Source organism: Ovis canadensis, chromosome 4 (assembly GCF_042477335.2).
Source record: "Ovis canadensis isolate MfBH-ARS-UI-01 breed Bighorn chromosome 4, ARS-UI_OviCan_v2, whole genome shotgun sequence".
NCBI lineage: Eukaryota > Metazoa > Chordata > Mammalia > Artiodactyla > Bovidae > Ovis > Ovis canadensis.
This window is the reverse complement of record NC_091248.1, coordinates 67,087,757-67,107,337: the sequence shown is the minus strand read 5'-3', so window position 1 is coordinate 67,107,337 and position 19,581 is coordinate 67,087,757. Positions and strand designations below refer to the sequence as shown.

The 19,581-nt window shown below is 37.1% G+C and overlaps 1 protein-coding gene across 2 annotated transcripts in view; it reads right to left on the bottom strand.

Moving 5' to 3' along the window:
* Positions 1–16,001, bottom strand: part of TFEC (transcription factor EC) — a 224,374-nt gene extending 208,373 nt beyond the window's left edge. The window contains exon 1 of one of the 2 annotated variants that reach the window (XM_069587955.1): positions 15,814–16,001. The gene's annotated coding sequence lies outside the window, so the exon portion shown is untranslated. The remainder of the gene's footprint in view (positions 1–15,813) is intronic. The other variant, XM_069587952.1, reaches the window with a different exon arrangement.
* Between the last annotated feature and the right edge of the window lie 3,580 nt (positions 16,002–19,581).

Genomic DNA, 19,581 nt, shown 5'->3' with positions numbered 1-19,581 from the left:
CACTGCCCAGCACTTCTTCCCGCATGGTGTTGGAACAATGGACCATTCTCACCTCTTCCCAATGTGTCGCCAGCCTTTCAACAAACCTTCTCCATTCAAGAGCCACTTCTTGATCATTCTTTCTTTGATTAAAGCTCACTTTTCATCACTCTAGCATTTTGTTATTATTTAGAAGCATGCCAAGAATAGAGGTAATGTCATAAAGAAGAGTTTAAACCGTTGAGCCCTGAATTTATTTAGTTAATTATCAGGGTTAGGAATGTCAATTCAATTATAAGAAACAACTAGAAAACAATTTAGTAATAACCTATGGGATTCTGGCAAGAATTACTATGGTAATTTCACAGGAGACTATATTGTGTCCTAGAAAAGAAGGGATTAGAGAGAAGTGGAGGCTTGAACTAAATCTTAAAACATTCATCAAACTGGGAGGGAAAATAGGAGGCAAAAGGAGAGATGAGAAATCATCAAGTGAAAGGACACAGATGCAAAAATGACTATTGAATAAATCAAAGACAGAAAGAAGCCAACTGGACCAGGAATTCAGAAGCACTTGGACAGAAATGGACATAGCCTCCAGTAGACTGGATTATAGTTTAAGAGGAAAAGGTCCACTGGTTTAAAAAGCAAAGGAGAGCCAGTACAATGTTTATGCTGGAGACATGAGGCAATAGAAGGAATGTTCTAAAAATATAGTCACAGCAGGTATTATTATATCATTAAAACAAATAATAAAGAAAGAAGCTATATGCAATATAAACTAAAGCAATGACATATTGGCAGTGTCTTACAGTACATGAATGGCAATAACTTTTAAATGCATTACTTAAACGGATATGGTAGTCCACATACCTAGACTTAGAGGCAAATCAGGTGAAAACTGTTTTCAATTTCCCCTTCCCCTTTGTGCCCCTCACCAGACTATATACACTCTAGAGATAATACCATTTCAGTCTTTCCATCATTTAGCCAATATTTAGAAAGCAGTCTCATAATGTTGAATATGACACAATCTATGCTCTCTTCTTTATTGACTATGCCAAAGCCTTTGACTGTGTAGATCACAACAAACTGTGGAAAATTCTTAAAGAGATATGAATACCAGACCACCTGACCTACCTCCTGAGAAATCCATATGCTGGTCAAGAAGTAGCAGTTAGAACTGGACATGGAACAACAGACTGGTTCCAAATCGGGAAAGGAGTACGTCAAGACTGCATATTGTCACTCTGCTTATGTAACTTATATGCAGAGTACATTATGAGAAACCCTGGACTGGATGAGTCACAAGCTGGAATCAAGATTGCTGGTAGACCTATCAATAACCTCAGATATGCAGATGCCACCACATTTATGGAAGAAAGTGAAGAACTAAAGAGCTTCTTGATGAAAGTGAAAGAGGCGAGTGAAAAAGCTGGCTTAAAACTCATCATTCAGAAAACTAAGATCATGGCATCCAGTCCCATCACTTCATGGAAAATAGATGGGGAAACAATGGAAACAGTGACAGACTTTATTTTGGGGGGCTCCAGTATCACTGCAGATGGTGACTGCAGCCATGAAATTAAAAGGCACTTGCTCCTTGGAAGAAAAGTTATGACCAACCTAGACAGCATATTAAACAGCAGAGACATTACTTTGCCATCAAAGGTCCATCCAGTCAAAGCTTTGGTTTTTCCAGTAGTCAGGTATGGATGTGAGAATTGGACTATAAATAAAGCTGAGTGCTGAAGAATTGATGCTTTTGAACTGTGGTGCTGGAGAAGAAACTCTTGAGAGTCCCCTTGGACTGCAAGGAGATCCAACCAGTCCATCCTAAAGGAAATCAGTCCTGAATATTCATTGGAAGGACTGTTGCTGAAGCTGAAACTCCAATAGTTTGGCCACCTGATGCAAAGAACTGACTCACTGGAAAAGACCCTGATGCTGGGAAAGATTGAAGGCGGAAGGGGAAGGGGACAACAGAGGATGAGATGATTGGACGGCATCACCGATGCGATGAACATGAGATTGAGTAGGCTCCAGGAGTTGGTGATAGACAGGGAGACCTGGCATGCTGCAGTCCATGGGGTCGCAAAGAGTGGGACATAACTGAGAGACTGAACTGACCTGAACTGATGCCTTCAAGGCACTTGCAATCTAGTGTCCTTTCCAGCCTGGCACTGAATTTTCCCAGCATCCAGATATCAGCCACATATTTATTCAAAAAATTACTCTGCAAAGTATCAAGCCCTGCAAGACACTTAGGAGAAACCCTCTTACATGGTCAATACTCTCTGAAATTTACAGTCAACAAATTACACAAGTACATAAACAGAATCATACCTGTTAGATGCGAATTAATACTGCAGGGTAAGTAAGTGCTGCAGTTCTTCCAGGAGTTCACAGGAGGCGTATATCAGTTAGTCATGATTCAGCAAATAAAAGTAAAAATTTAAAGGCTAATTGTCATTTCCAAACTTAAATTACTTGAGTAATTTTAAATATCTGGAACTGTGAAAAGGAGCTGGAGCAATTAAAGCTATTATATTCTCATCACTGTGTTAATGTCACAAATAATAAATATTCTTTCATGGGTATTTGGCTTCCCTGGTGGCTTAGAGGGTAAAGCGTCTGCCTGCAATGCAGGAGACCCGGGTTCAATCCCTGGGTCAGGAAGATCCCCTGGAGATGGAAATGGCAACCCACTCCAGTATTCTTGCCTGGACAGAGGAGTCTGGCAGGCTACAGTCCAGAGTTGCAAAAAGCTGGACAGGACTGAAACAAGTGAACACGGACACAGGCAATCATCTTCCAAACAAACCAACTCACCAGCCTAAAAACATGCGCAGTATATCTGTACAGAAGTTCAAAGGGACAAAGAGTCTCTGTGTATGCGCTTGTGCGTTTATAGTGTTTTGTTTTGTTTTGTTGGTTTTCTTTAGTCAGATGCCTTAAAGATGCATCACCAACCAAGGACTATGCTATAGTCAAACAAAGTTAGATTGATTACTTGCTGCATCCAGAGAGACCATGTTCCATGCGGAACTAGGAAACACCTCAGTGCAAGGGGCCTACAGGGAGCTGGTTAGAGGGGTTGGGCTTGTGTTAGGTGATTTTTAAGAACAGTTCAAAGACGCATTCTTAGTTTTAGATTGAATGTTATCAAGATAATTCAGTGGTTGGATACCAGCATAGGAATCAGGGAAAACACAGATTGTCTAAACCTTTAATTGGTTAACAAATGTAGTCATTCCTGTTAGCCATTAGAGGGAGTTGTTTGGTCATTGTTGTGGGTTTGGTTTTTGTTTCATCTATTTGATCCCAGAGTGACCTCAGCACATGCTGGTGCTGTTTAGGATAAACAGAACACCATGCCTTAGCTGTTAGAATCAGGTCAGCTACCAACTGACAGCTGCAGAGCTGCTCTTTTTCCTCAAGCACAATTTTCTGTGATACAAAGATTAACCATACAGTGAGAAAATGTACATCTTCAGAAGTAATTCTTCATTTTCTTCACAACTCCCAACTGATGAGAATTTGCTATGAATTCTGCTTGTCCCTAGGAGCACTCACTTTATCAGTAAACTGGAAGAGCTAGGCACAAAAGATAAGGGCTCTCTTTGAAGTGCTGGATTTCTATGAAGGCTAATAAGGCTGGCATTGCGGACACATTCTAAGGAGCACCATCTTATTTTTCAGAATGCATCCCCACACATCGTGGGGCTCTACCAGCTACAATTGCATCATTCAATACCTCTTTGCCACAATTAAGTGGACAGAGGTAGAGACTTGACCCTAGTTGGACTGAATTCCCCCACCTAGAAACCAAACCTGGAACTGGGATTCAGAGAAGCCAAATGAGTTCTGCATGCTGCTGGAATTTTCGCAAGTTACCTCTGGGATCCTGCATGCTCTTTGCTTTACGTGGCCTGACAATCACAAAAAGGCAGGCTATGGCAACAGAACGAATCAAAACTGCAGAAAGAAGCAGAGATGCAGACATGGGAGGATCATGACAATTTCCAGTTCCTGTTTCTAGTCTCTTCCTGAGGTCCAGCTGCATTCTCACACTTGAGCTCTCTGTGTCTTTATAATACATTCTCCATTTTTGTTTCAGCCAGCCAAGCATGTTTCTATTATTTTAATTTTTTTAAAATGTCTCTTAGCTAACAATAATAAACACTTTAATGCCAAGTGTAAGTGTAGCGCAGACCACTGATTGTAGCCCAGTATTCTTTCTTCTCCCTTCTTTTACAGTAGCGTCTGGGTTTTGGATGGGTACATGGTTGTCAAGCTCAAGCTTTCACTTCTTAGCTTCTTTTGCAGCTGCTGCTGCTGCTGCTGCTAAGTCGCTTCAGTCGTGCCCGACTCTGTGCGACCCCAGAGACGGCAGCCCACCAGGCTCCCCAGTCCCTGGGATTTTGCAGTCCCTAGGTGTGACTATATGACCAAGTTCAGGCTAATATGATGTACGTGAAATTGATGCATGCAACTTTAGCATTATCTCCTTCAGACAAGCAGCCTATCCTGAGTTTTCCTCTTTTCTCTTTGACTGGAAAATGGTGACCACTGGAACAACTGTCTTAGATCGGAAACAGAAACATGTTTGAGATGACAGAGCTGACTCACCAACCAATGTACCTGGTTGACCGTTAGGAAAAAGATTCTGCTACTGTCTCCACCTGCCTAACCAATTTTTTTGCCTAACCTGCCTAACCGATTTTGTGGAGGACTTTATGCCTAATAAAAACTTTATTGCTAGGCATGTACCCCAATGCTCACTGCAGTACTATTCACAATAGCCAAGACACGGAAGCAACCTAAATGTCCATCAACAGAGGAATGAATGCATAAAGAAGATATATACAATGGAATTTCCTCAGCCATTGAAAAGAATGAAATAATGCCATTTGCAGCAATGTGGATGAGCCTAGAGATTGTCATACTGAGTGAAGGAAGTCAGACAGAGAAAGAGAAATATCGTATGACATCTCTTATATGTGGAACCTAAGAAGAAATGATACAAAACAATTTACTTGTAAAGCAGAAAGAGACTCATAGATTTGGAGGATGAACTCATGGTTGCTGGGAGGAAAGATGGAGGGAAGCGATAGTTAGGGAGCTGGACATATTTACATGACTATATTTAAAATAGATAACCAATAAGGACCTACTACTGTATTGCACATGGAACTCTGCTTAATGTTACATGGCAGCCTGGATGGGAGGGGAGTTTAGGGGAGAATGGATACCTGTATATGTATGGCTGAGTCCCTTCCCTGTTCACCTGAAAGAAACTATCATAACATTGTTTGTTAACTAACTATTCCCCAAAACAAAATAAAAAGTTTAATTAAAAAATTGTATTGCTAGGAAAAACTGCAATCCTGGTTTACTTTGGCAAAAAAAGTAAAAATAACTACAAAAAAAATACATACTACTAACAATTACCCATTTTCCTCCAATCTTAGAAAATTCTGGCTGCTATTCTTTCACAACAGTAAATTGTCCAAACAAGGTAAAATTGATTCCTCTTCTTTCCCTAGAAATATATCTGTCTGAAATCTCTTCCCCCTAGGCTCTCAACCTTGGGAAATGACATTTACTTTATCTTACAATCAAATCCATGCTAAGGAGAGAGCAGACTGATATCTATAAATCCTGCCCTTTCCCTGAACTATCTAAAGATAGTCACTCCTGCTTTTGCTGTATATGTAAAGTGGCTAAAACTGTCATTGCTGAGCCACAGTTGAAAAGAGGAGGGAATCATTTGGTCAGCAGGCATCACCCAAAAAATCACACCACAGAGCCCACTTCCTTTTCCACATGTATATATAATATCATAATTGCTAGACTCACATCCAGTAAATGCTCTGGACTCAATGATTACAGGCAATTCTTAGAAATAGGGTATTTCCAACTAAGTACCAAGACTCCAAAAATGAAGTTTTGATTTATTAGAGGCAGAAGCTATAATCAGGCCTCAACTAGTTTCAGTTTCATAAATACTTGCAAGAAATAAAGTTATTTTAGATTAATGTAAGTCCACACACAGTATTCCTCAGTAACTTTGTCTCATAAATACCCATAACACCCACTAAAACAAGGTATTAATAATTCTAGAGTAGGCAAAACTTCTCAAGCTGCTTACAAATTGAAGTATCTTAATTTCTGTGATATTTCAAAAAGCAATGTTTTAAGATTCAAGTATAATACATGATAAAAATCAGTCATTATCAATTTCTTTACATATCCAAATTCAAAATAAAATGGAGAAAAACAAATTTAAAATTATAAACAAGATAAAACACTGAAGTTTGAATTGTTTCTGGCACCTATGAAGGACAAGAAATCAAGTGAAAAATCTTTCAGTGTAATATACCTAATACAGGTGAATAGCATTTTTGGAAATCACTTTAGTGTCTGTCTGAGCAAGAAGAGACGATTAAGAAATTCCTCAACCCAGAAACACAAAAAAACTGCATACTCAGAGGAAATAAACTCCACAGTAGGAGTCTATCCAGGACTGTTTGCCAATCCCTGACAAACTAACGATCAAAATTTGAAAGGCTCACAGTTAGGGGAGTGAGACAAAGGTCTAGGACCTAAGTCGATCAAGAAAAGTCCACCGAAGTCAGAACCCTTGAAGAAAGGACACTATGGTCAGTGCCTGCAAGAAACTGCCCTGTTTAGAGAGCCTGTAGAGACACGCGCATGCCACAGCTTTATCTCTGAGTGGAGAGCAGAGAAAGGTTAGAGAAATGTAATGGCCTTCCCTTCCTAACTGCAAGCCTGTCTCAGAAAACTCAGGCTATCTCTATGGTCCAAAATACCCATATCTGGAAATGTCAATTAAAGTGATCCGGGTTTGGTAGTAAACACAAGTTCCTAGCAAAAGCATCGATATAGGTAAACTCACCTTAACATATCTCAAAAAGTCTCACAGTTAATGCTTCAAGATTGGCTCACAGTGAAAAGCCATCAAACACTAAAGGATCAAACAACTATAAATGAGAGCTAAGATATAAATCAAGAAACTGCCAACTCAGACTCTCAAAGATGGTTCATCTCATAATGATCAGAAGAAGCCTACAAAATGAGTTTACTTGTTACAATTAAATAAATAAAAGAGACTATTATCAGCTACAATCAAAGAAGAAGAGATTATGGAAATAAATCAATAATAATATCCAATTTTGAGGATTGTAAATAATTAATATCAACCATTAGACTGTGTAAGACTAGCACACAAGTAAGGAGGGTATATGACTGCTGTATGTATATATGTACAAGTTCAAGCATCATCACTTCTCAAGTTGTAAGGATCAATAGAGCCTTTCAGAGTTATTTCCAAATAATAATACATTTGATGTTATGTTTGGGGATATCTTCAAATTTCAGCAGAAAAATTCATGTTTTTCTCTCATTCTCCCAGTTCCCACATTCTACACTCAACAAAAATTTATATAACTTTTTCAGTCTTGGGACAATAAAGAACTGGAAAAAAGACATCAAGAGGTACTGAACTCAGTAATTCACCATTAACTCCTCAAATATTATGTCTTGCCTCTAAGTAATTGGGCATTCACACTGTAATTCCTTTACAACAGCCAGTGTGCAACCAGATGGAAATCAGACTAACTCAAAAAACTTCCTCCTCCCTGCCTTGATTCCCCACCAAATAAATTAATTCCAGACTTTAGACATTAAGTTGACTTTTAAAAATCCAAATAATTACACATTCCAACAGACAAAAACATTTGTCACACACAGTCTAAAATGTCTTTTTTTATATACCTTGTTTAATTTTTATAGTTTACTACTAATCTCTGTCTCTTACTTAAAATTGCTTAATGTTAATTCAGAAGACCTTACTTCTGTTAAAGCTCCTCTTCTGTGGGTAGTGAAACTATGACTTTCCAACTCCCAACTTCTTTCTAGTTTTAAAATTTTCAATGATACACACTAATTAGTTTCATAATAAAAACAATTAAATCTGTTTTTAAATTTGAAGTCAAGGGATAAATTATATCTTCTGAGGCCTCCATTAGAATACTGAATATAATGAACTTCCTTGTCTTTAAATTTTATTTTAGAGTCATTAGAACTATGATTCAATGGTCTGAAAGAGAAAAAAAATTCACAGCTCACCTTTCTGCTCAAAAACTACACCACTGCAGTCACATGGTGATATACAAATGGTTAAGGATAATATTAAAACAACAACAATAAAAACAACAACTACCTTGGCATCTATATGTTAAGAGAATATGTTTGCATTTTTATTGCTGTCACATTACTTTCTTGTAGAGTGTATATTTAGGGGAATACTATTTTAATACTGTGTTAACTGGAAGTGAAACTAACATTAAAAATTCATGAGAAGAGTTTTTGTGTTCTCATATTAGCATTCAGAGGTAGAGTAAGGATGATTGGAAAACATGTGGGTTTGACTCAAGCTCAAATTATATTTGTTCATATAGAAATAAAGCCCTTGTAATATATGATTTCTTGGCTCAAAGCTTAATTTGCTAAACATTAATTTTGATATGCATCTCTTTTAAAAGTGAGTATAATTAATAATATAAAATCAACATTTGAGGTTTTAAAATTATAACTTCTAAACATTATTTTACTCAAACTACAATGTTTTCATTTATTTCCTGTGAAAATAATGCATGTTTTGTGCAGCATTCCAAATACACCATTATTAGCACATGAAAATGAATAAATGTGTGACAAAGTCTGAATTTCTTTTGAAAGATTGACTGATGAATCTTATTTAAATTCTAAATAGATTTTTCTAACATTTATCTGAACACAAAATATTTTCCTTTGTTATTACCTTTTGAAATTTTTACTCTCTAATTGAATTTTTCTCCTTAGCATGGTTTGTCTTTTTCAACAAGAATGAAAACTTTTTACAATGGAATTTTCTTTTATTCAGCAGGACAAATGTACTTGTCTCTTTATATCATTAGACAAATTTTCATAATTGGAAGATTTGCATTTTTGATGGATGAAATAGTGAATGAACACCTGTAGTGCAAGATACTATAAAGTCACCAATTTAGTTAGTTCATAACAAAATCTGAATTGATTTGTTTCACTGAATTTTAGTATTGTTTTCACCAAGACATCCATGATAATTCAGTAAGCACTAGACTTCAGCAAAGATTAAATTCCTGGAAAATGTTTTTATTAGTTCCCAATGTAAGAAATAGAATAATTCAAACATCAATATAGGTCTTTCTGGTAATTTTGTCAAAAATATGTATTAAAACCTTTTCAAGTGATGGTGCAAAGTAATACTCCAATCTCTCCAAGTGTACCTAGATTAAATTTTGAATTTAAAATATAGCATTTATGAACAATGTATTCATGAGCTTTAGTTTGGAAAAAATGTCAAGGACTTTCACTGCCAGCCAATATAGAAGAACAAGGACCAGATTTACACCCGTATCTTAAATAACTAAGACAACTTCAAGTGGACTAATATACATGTAATTAGAGTCACAGAAGGAAAAGGGAAATAAAAACATTTTCTAGGTTTTGAAAGCTTTCATCTGTGGCCCATCCCTTGAAGCAGAGGACTAGACGAAACCATAAGGAGAGAAGAGTGATCCTGCCCTAGCATAATATTAAACAACACAGTGTTCACTAAACACTGTCCAACAACAGACATTAGGAAGATCATCATTTAATTCTAGTTAATAGTTTTGATCTACAGTGACCATTCTTTATACGGTGCCTATCTTCCCATTTCTGACAAAAAGCTGCCCAAGTAGATACATGTACTGGAATGGCCTACAAGGTGAGAGGGTGAGATGGATAAAGCAGTGAAGACAGGCTGAAGAAAAATTTATAAACTGAAATTTGTAACCTGAAACTCTGTCACTTACTAGTATCCTTCCTTGCCTTCCTCTCTCACACCTCTATGACCCTGCTTTGTTCAGATGGAGGCCTTATTATCTCTTGGTACATCACAGAGTTCTTATTCACAGTGGCATTGGAAGGAGCACATAACTCTCAGCGGAGATCACGACTCTTGAATGTATAGAGGCAGTAACAATATTCATCCATATATTTTTTTATTTATTCAAGATCTTTTACGGGCCAAGCACTATGAAATGTGTTGGTAATATATTAGTGAATAAGGCAGATACATTCTTAACCCATGGAAATGACAATACCTGGAGAGATTGACATTACCTTGATAATAGTATTAATTAATATATATTTGTTTAGTATACTAGCATTAATTATTTGTCTGAGGTCAATCTCTTTTTTTCCATGTTCTGTGCTGTATCTATAGGGGGCCAGCAACCCCCAGAAAATATATTTCCCAGAATTCCTTGCTAACTGACTTCCAGTTAGGTTTGGCTGATAAGAGGAATTGATATAATATTGGAAGGTGACAGGAGAGGGAAAGTCTTGGGTCTTCCTCTCTATTGGGCATTTATTCCTCTTTGTTTTCTTTGTGGTGGTGTCTCGAAGGTGGCTGTGACACTTCTGAGGTCCCATAATTGGCTCTGATTTCCCTAACTCAGCTATAGTAGTCCATGCTAAAATGTCCCCTTTGGCAGTTCTAGCACTCTGGTAGGCACCCCAAGAAGTCAAAAACACACTCCCAATCTAGGTTACCTCACTTTACTTTTACAGTTCCTAAGTATAGCCCGCAAATCCCCCTTTTTCCATATCACTGTCAATTGGCCCCAGTCTAGTTCAAAAAGAACCCAGAGTATGGAACCAATGCTTTTACCACTTGTATAACTAATTTGTTCTATCAAATTCACCTTCCTTGAACAATCTAGTGTGATTTCTGTTCCCCTGACTGATACATTTATCATTTTGATTAATGTTAAGTACACAGTCCAAAGAACATATATAATGGGAGATCTAATCTCTACTGGAGAATCAGAGAGAGTTTCCTTGAAGAATTAATGTTTAAACTAAGAAATAGAGCATGAATAGAAGTTAGCCAGGTAAAGGGAAGTCGGATGATCAAATACTACATTATTTAAGATATCAAAGGACTATTCTACAAAAGGCACTTCCCTGCTATACAGTTGACATAGTTCCATGGTGTACTTCTTACTGTGTTCCTGAACCTATAGCAAGCCTAGACCTTTGTTGGCAAAGTAATGTCTCTGCTTTTCAATATGCTATCTAGGCTCCTTATTTGTACTTGAAAAAAAAGATATTTAGGCCTCCATCTCCTCATCTCCAAAATGAAGGTTTTGGACTAAAAAATCATTAACATACTTTGTTATATTCACATCCTATGACCAGGTAATTCTGTTACATACATGCATTTTAGACCATATGGAAGACTTAGCATAAATTGGACTTATTGGCACTCTATCTTCATCTCTGGTTTTGTGTGTAAATACTAAACATTATTTTGGAGTAGCAGTAGGCAAAACCACTAGGCCATTCAATACTTATTTATACTTCACGGTGCTCAGTCATGTCCAACTCCTCAAGAACTCATGGACTGTAGCCCGCCAGGCTGCTCTGTCCATGGGATTATCCCAGCAAGAACACTGGAGTGTGTTGCCATTCCTCCAGGGGAATCTTCCCAACCCAAGGATCAAACCCAGATCCCCTGAGGCTCCTAGAGGCAGATTCTTTACCACTGAGCCACCTGGGGAGCCCTATTTTGGAGTATCTTCAATTAAAATTGGTCAATTAGAAAGTAATTTGGGGACTTCCAATAGTAGCAAGAGTTTTGATATCATACCTTAGGCCTCCATCATGTCTCAGATGATCTTTCCTATACTTTCTCATGTTCTATCTTTAAATTGTGTCCTTGGATCATATTCCCTAAAATGTCCTATCTCAGAACACCTTCCTTTCACATGCAGAAGATTCACAAGCACATGAAAAGAACTAGGTTAGCACTGTTTATATTTCTTAAGAAACTTTTCTTTTTCCTTTCTCTCCCTCTCACTCTTTCCCTCCCTCCCCTGTCTTTTCTCTCTCCATTCTCTTCTTTTTTCTGCCTTCACTTGCTTTTCCTATTTTCTTCCCATTTCTCCCATTAACTTCCCTTATGACAGTTGGGAAGATCCTAGATGTCCAGTTCAGAACATAAAAACAAGTAAAATAACATTACAAATCAAATTTTAATTTGACAGTATAGATACAATGCATACTATATTCAGTGCATTTGGAATAACATAGTAAGGAAAATATAAGCCATAACTCAACTGGGTTAGTTATTATAAATAATATGTGATGACAGAACACACTTAGTAAGGAATGAACAGGGTTTAGGGGGAGAGAAACCAGGAAACGGATGGGGAAAAATAAAGATAAGTGTGAGGTGGGGAGAGATGACAGCTGCAAAAATACTGAAAATACTTCTCCCCTCTTTTGGAAGGTTTATCTCCTCTCAACTTTCAAAACTCTTGCTTCCTCCCAGAAGCCTTACCTGAGCACCCCATACTGAATTATCTATTCTTTCCTTTTTCTCACTTGTATTCTAACATTATTACACACTTTAAATTCTATCACACAGAAAGGCATTTATTTATGTGCCTATCCATTGTCCTGCTTTCCACTAAACATGTTTCCTTGAGGACTCACTGTATAGTTTTCAACTTCTTCATCTGACACATATGAGGTAGCTTGTTTCAAATTCTATGTCCCCTATTTATTATTCATGTAAACATACACTAGTTTTTAAGATTTTTCTGAGCCACAACCTCCCCTTTTGGAACCTTAGGAAACTACTGTGTGTGTGTTAGTCGCTCAGTCGTGTCTGACTCTTTGTGACCCCATGGACTGTAGCCCACCAGGCTCCTCTGTCTACTGGATTCTCCAGGCAAGAATACTGGAGTGTGTTGTCATTTCCTTCTCCAGAAGATCTTCCTGACCCAGGGATTGAACCCAGAACTCCTGAATTGCAGGCAGATTCTTTACCATCTGAGCTACAGGGAAGTCCCAAAGTCCCTCAGTCATGTCCCACTCTTTGTGACCCCATGAACTATACAGTCCATGGAATTATCCAGGCCAGAACTTAGAGTGGGTAACCTTTCCCTTTTCCAGGGAATCGAACCCAGGTCTCCCACATTGCAGGCAGATTCTTTTACCAGCTGAGCCACGAGGGAAACCCAAGAATACTGGAATGGGTAGCCTATCCCTTCTCTAGCAGATCTTCCCGACCCAGGAATCAAACTGGGGTCTCCTGCATTGCAGGCGGATTCTTTACCAACTGAGCCATCAGGGGAGCCCAGGAAACTACTACCTCAAGATTAAAATTAAGCAGCTAGCGTTGAGTTTTCCTTAAGCACTGGGGAATTATCAAACTTTTATTTTTAAAAGCCTCAAACTTTTAATGATGTTAAAAGTCCTTCTCGATTCTGTGAGAAGGAAAAGCCTCTGAAGGTTGATGAAAAAAGCAAATTGTCTAATGCCTGGTAGCTGATTCCTGAGGTTTGGTGGCAAGTTCTCAGCGCAGTAGACCTGGCTCCCTGACATGGCAGGTCTCCCACAGCGCCTGGAAAGAGCAGAGCACTGACAGCAAGGACCTTCGAATGGGCCGCTGCAGACTCATGAAGTCTCAGAGGGTCTTCCCTGCACCATGCAAATCCAGTAACACCCCAGAGTGAAGGACGAACCACAAAATAACTAGATTTGGTGCGTGGGGAACTGAAATTTTATTTTCCATTATGAAGAAATATGATGGCTCTTGCCTTTTCATCATTTTCAAGCAGTTCCTATGATAAACCTGAGGTTTCTGGTCAGTATGAGCTTGGGCACTACAGTACAGAGAACCCTTAATTGTTTGGGGGAAGCTGAATGGGAGGGGCTTTTTCCTAGCTATTAATAGAAGCTTTGTGATTTCTACTCTAAGCTAGAGAAGATTATACTAATCTCACCATCAGAAAATCTGGGGAGGATTTTAGTCAACAGCTGACATTTTAGAAATTATTTCCAAAGATTTTTGAAGCATATTCTCTGAAAGTCACAATCTCTGTGTTAGGCCACCCATAGCAGATCTCAGAAAGTTCTTACTACTCAAATACTTAAATTTTTTCACCTTTCCATAACTGATGCTTTTCCATATACATTTAAAATCCTTTCTCTGTTTTCCACATTCATATTTTTTTCTATTAATGAATGTGGCTCACATCCATCACTATTTTCCCTCAATAATTTTTCTTGTCTCACAAGTCTTTTAAGAAATAAAAACAGTACCATTCAAATTTCACAGATTTAACTACAAATACTTTTTAAATGTTTTGCAAAGTCTATGAATGGGTAAAGGTAATAAGCAAACAGAAACGATTTATGAAATTCAATCCTATATCTGTCACATAAACTTCTCCAATATAATGCTATTAAAAGATATTTCTGACTTGTTTCACCTCCTATTATTTTTAGTGATTATTTCTTCATGTTCGCCTTCATTTTCAACATGAAATATCAGCTAAAGATTTTAGCTTTAAATGAGCATTATGGACAAGAGAAGATATATCTAAACTAAGTCAAACTATTTAGCTGTGTGAAAAATTATGCAAACCTCTGAAGTGTGTATTCCCTTTTGCTGTTGGCCTTATGTAATTTAAGCAACTGAATATATTTCTAGACAAATTTAACAAATTCACATCTTAATTATTTTCTCAAAGCAATTTATTTTCTATTTCTAAAAAATTCCCTCCTAAGGTGAAAGAAACACTAAGGGAAATTTAAATGATATCCTGAAGACCTGTGTTGGCTTTGCTTAAACAATAATGAATAAACAGCTATTTCTCTTTTCTTTCTTTTATATATACAGCTATAAATATATAGTACTAATGCCATACTATAAAAATGTAAATTCTATCTTATAATATTTCACAAATCATCATTAATATTATGAGTTGAAGAGGGATTTTGCTTAATTGTACTTGCTTTTATTATTTTTTATATTTGCTCATATTAAATATATGAAGTAACAAAAAGATATAATCAAATGTTTTTGACCTTAAAAGATTATAAAATGTTGTGCTAATTTATTATATAATTTATCATTATAAATATGAATATGAACAATGTGTTTCAGAGCATATATATAATTCAAATAATTTATTTATTTTATTTTAGTAGTTTTTATTTTTAAATAACTCATTTCTCTCCATTTAAGGGCTATCTGAACTAAGATTCAGTGTGATAAATGAAATGAGCATGTAAGTTACAGGTGTATTTACTAAAATAAATAATGAGAAATAAATATCATGCATTTAAATTATGAAATTCAAATCTATTTAGCCTCATTTTAAGGAAATATAATTTTCAAAATTTCAAGCTTATAATGTATTACATCTTTATCAAAAATGTACTCTGTAAAATAACTTTCTTGTCTGATGTTCTTTCTTTAACTTAGACAGATGATTGATAGATGGTAGATAGATTATATTTCTTACATTACAAATAATACTTTTATGTTCAACCAGCTTTTTCTAAACACATGTATTGCATAAAATGAGATAAACAAACTCATGTCAATTCTCCATAAACTTTGACAAAATTTGAAGCCACTTTTGTACAGCCAAAAGAGAAAACTATTTAGAAATCTCAAATATCATTTCTTCAATTCATCATTTCCTTTTCCCTTTATCAAATTCATCACTGAAACATTATAATCAAACGTTACCAACAATTTTTTAAATAGCACTAGAATTTTATCTATTTCTAATTTATAGAGCAAAATGTAATTTAAATGTTTTTAACACATGACTTTAAAATTAAGTTGAAATTTATAGTTATGTGCTTTTAAATCCCTAGATATATGTAATTGTATATTTTAGAGTTTTAATTAAATTATTTAGAGGAAAAAATTACCTTTGTAATGTCTCAGGAACATAGTCTGTGAGAGTCAATCTCTCCATCAGCTTTCTATGTACTATAAGCATTGTCTTTCTATTTACTCTTACTTCTCTACTTGTTCTACTTCTATGGGAGGTCAAGCTATATAAACCATGATTTAGTTCCTCTTTTTGGCATTACATTCATTTCTCATATGTCTGACTATAATTTTGAAGAGAATGAGTAATATTTAACTGATCATAATTTGAATAATTTGCAATAGCAAAAAACAGCCCAGTTCTTTTTCCCCCCATCAAATATTTTATCAACAAATGCTTTACATACAAATAAAAGTTAGAAGTGATTAATATAAAAACTGAGAAGTAAGCACAAATTTCAATGTGTAATAAGAGGAAAATATTGCCACTGTTAGGTGAAGTCTCCTAGGAAAAGATAAATTATTCTTCTGTCATCATTATCCAGCTTTGTTCCTCTGGATTTTACAAATTTTCATCCAAAAAGTTCAACAAATAAGTTCAAGTTGGAAACACTGAGCTTGCTTCAGAGATTTGTAAGGAAAGCGAGTAATCTTCCCAGACCAAAAAAAAAAAAGTAACCTACATATATCTATGTATCTGTGTCTGTGTGTGTATTTGGCAGTGGATGAGTGTGGTAATCATTACCAATGTTGACCATTTTCATTCATATTCCAGTCTTTTATAGTTCTGACACAAAGTTAGGAGTTGCCATGGAACTAACTTTGGTGCAGAGAAGTAAAGGAGTTTGAAACATTTACTTGCTGGTAATTGGGAGAAATATCAATAACCTCAGATATGCAGAGGACACCACCCTTATGGCAGAAAGTGAAGAGGAACTAAAAGGCCTCTTGATGAAAGTGAAAGAGGAGAGTTAAAAAGTTGGCTTAAAGCTCAACATTCAGAAAACTAAGATCATGGCATCCTGTCCCATCACTTCATGGCAGATAGATGGGGAAACAATGGAAACAGTGTCAGACTTTATTTTGGGGGGCTCCAAAATCACTGCAGATGGTGATTGCAGCCATGAAATTAAAAGACGCTTACTCCTTGCAAGAAAGGTTATGACCAACCTAGACAGCATATTGAAAAGCAGAGATACTACTTTGCCAACAAAGGTCCGTCTAGTCAAGGCTATGGTTTTCCCAGTGGTCATGTATGGATGTGAGAGTTGGACTGTGAAGAAAGCTGAGTGCCGAAGAATTGATGCTTTTGAACTGTGGTGCTGGAGAAGACTCTTGAGAGTCCCTTGGACTACAAGGAGATCCAACCTGTCCATCCTAAAGGAGATCAGTCCTGGGTGTTCATTGGAGGGACTGATGCTGAAGCTGAAACTCCAATATTTTGGCCACCTTATGCAAAGAGTTGACTCACTGGAAAAGACCCTGATGCTGAGGGGGATTGGGGGCAGGAGGAGAAGGGGACAACAGAGGATGAGATGGCTGGATGGCATCACCGACTCTATGGACATGAGTCTGAGTGAACTCCGGGAGTTGGTGATGGACAGGGAGGCCTGGTGTGCTGTGATTCATGGAGTCGCAAATAGTCGGACATGACGGAGCGACTGAACTGAACTGAATTGGTGCTACATCCCTCCTTTCTGGTTGTGGAAGCAAGTGTCCAGTTTCCATCAACCCAGAGCCACAAATGACTCTGGTGGACAAAATCCTCCTATAACCTACATTGAGCTTATAGCCCAAATGAAAAATAACTATTTTATTAACTACTGAGATTTGGAGGTTAGATGTCTAACCTAGTCAATTCTAACTGGTTCAGGGGATGAAAGTGTAAGTACTCTATTTTCAAAAGTAGTGTACCTTTAACTACCTATGTCGAGAAGAACAAGCCTCTGCACTCTCCTGTGAGCTACCTTCCCTCTCCAGTGAATGTGCAGAATAGTGGTGTGGAAAGAGGACAATGCTTGGGCATCTGCATAGTTGTCCAAAGCAATGCAAACTAATAAGCAGCAAAGCTTGAACTTCTCACTAACTTGTTACATTACTTTGGGCAAGTCATTTAAGCACTCTAACCTTAAGTTTCCCATTTGTAAAATGGGTACAATAATAGCTTCTCTGTTTAAACAACAAAGTTGAGTAACAAAATAATGTACAAATTTTATGTGCTGCCCTTACTAGAGATAGAAATGCACTCTATTCTTCCCTAAATCAACAATACCACAATGGATACTAAATAAATATTAATAATTAAGGCAAAGGCAAATTCTATTTCAATAGTTATTTAAGCCTTTAATCAATGTCTAACACTGGTTTATGGACTGAGAACATCTCTTTCAGGAAATACTTTGCACTAGCGAAGTATTTAATTATTTTAATGTGTTAAATACTTATTAATGACTTACCACATGACAGGTATTGTTCTATGCAATGTGTATGCTGAGTCGCTTCGGTCTTGTCTGACTCATCGCAGCCCCATAGACTGTAACCCACCAGGCTCCTCTGTCCATAGAATTCTCCAGGCAAGAATACTAGAGTGGCTTGCCTTCTCCTTCTCCAGGGGATCTTCCCAACCTGGGAATCGAACCTGAGTCTTACGTCTCCTGCATTGGCAGGCAGGGTCTTTACCCCTACCACCACCTGGGAAGATCCCTCTATGCACTGGAGGAGGGGATAATTAAGCCAATTAGGCAAATTCTCTGATGTGATGGAGAAAAACAGACAGTGACAAAGCAGAGGCTATAAGCAGAAAAAGAAGGAGGGAAGGGAAAGTTTGATAAGTAATCAGAAAAGACCTCCTTATTAAGATGACATTTAAGCAAGAATATTCAAAGAAGAAATGTAAACCCTATGAATACTTGAGGAAACAGCATTCCAGGCAGTGGTGCAGCATGTGCAGGAGCCATGAGGCAGGGGTGTTCTTAGTGTGTTTGAAGACCAGCATGAAAGCCACTTAGATTGAGATAACCTTGAGAAAAGGAGGAATACAAGGATGAGATCAAAGATGTAGAGAAGGAACCAAATCTCTTGTAAGATATGAGGAAGGCAGTGAATTTTTCGGAATGACATAGAAAGCATTAGAAAGTTTTAAGGAGAGGAGAACATGATTTGGCTTACATGTTCCAAGGCTCATCAAGGCTGCTTTGTGGATAACGGATTGTAGGAGGCCAACTATGGAAGCAGGAAAATAAGTTGGTTATTGAAATAGTCATAGTGAGACATTTGGCTCCAAGCACTGACATTTGGACAGATGTGTGTGTGTGTGTGTGTGTGTATTTATATTAATATGAACTCATATAGAGTTAGTTGCTCAGTTGTGTCCAACTCTTTGCAACCCCATGGACAGTAGCCCAACAGGCTTCTCTTTCCATGGGATTTTTCCAGGCAAGAATACTGGAGTAAACATATTTATATAATATATATGGATCACATTTCCTTTCTGTGGCTATTTTCAGAGCTATGTTGCTATGGCAAGAGTCAAAGTAGAGAGCCAAGGAAAGTGCTGCATATGCAGGGGTATAAGTATGTCTGGAATAGCCTCCTGATATGGTGAAGGAAGAAAGGAGGGCTTTACCTTAAGAGATGCACAAGAGATTCATGTATCAAAACAATATGGTATTAGCACAAAAACAAAAAATATATATCAATGGAACAGAATAAAAAGTCCCAAGATAAATCCATGTACCTTTGGTCACCTAATCTATAACAAAGGAGGCAAGAATATACAATGGAGTCTTTTCTATAATTAGCACTGGGAAAACTGGACAGTTAAACATAAAGGAATGAAATTAGAATACTCCCTAACACCATACACA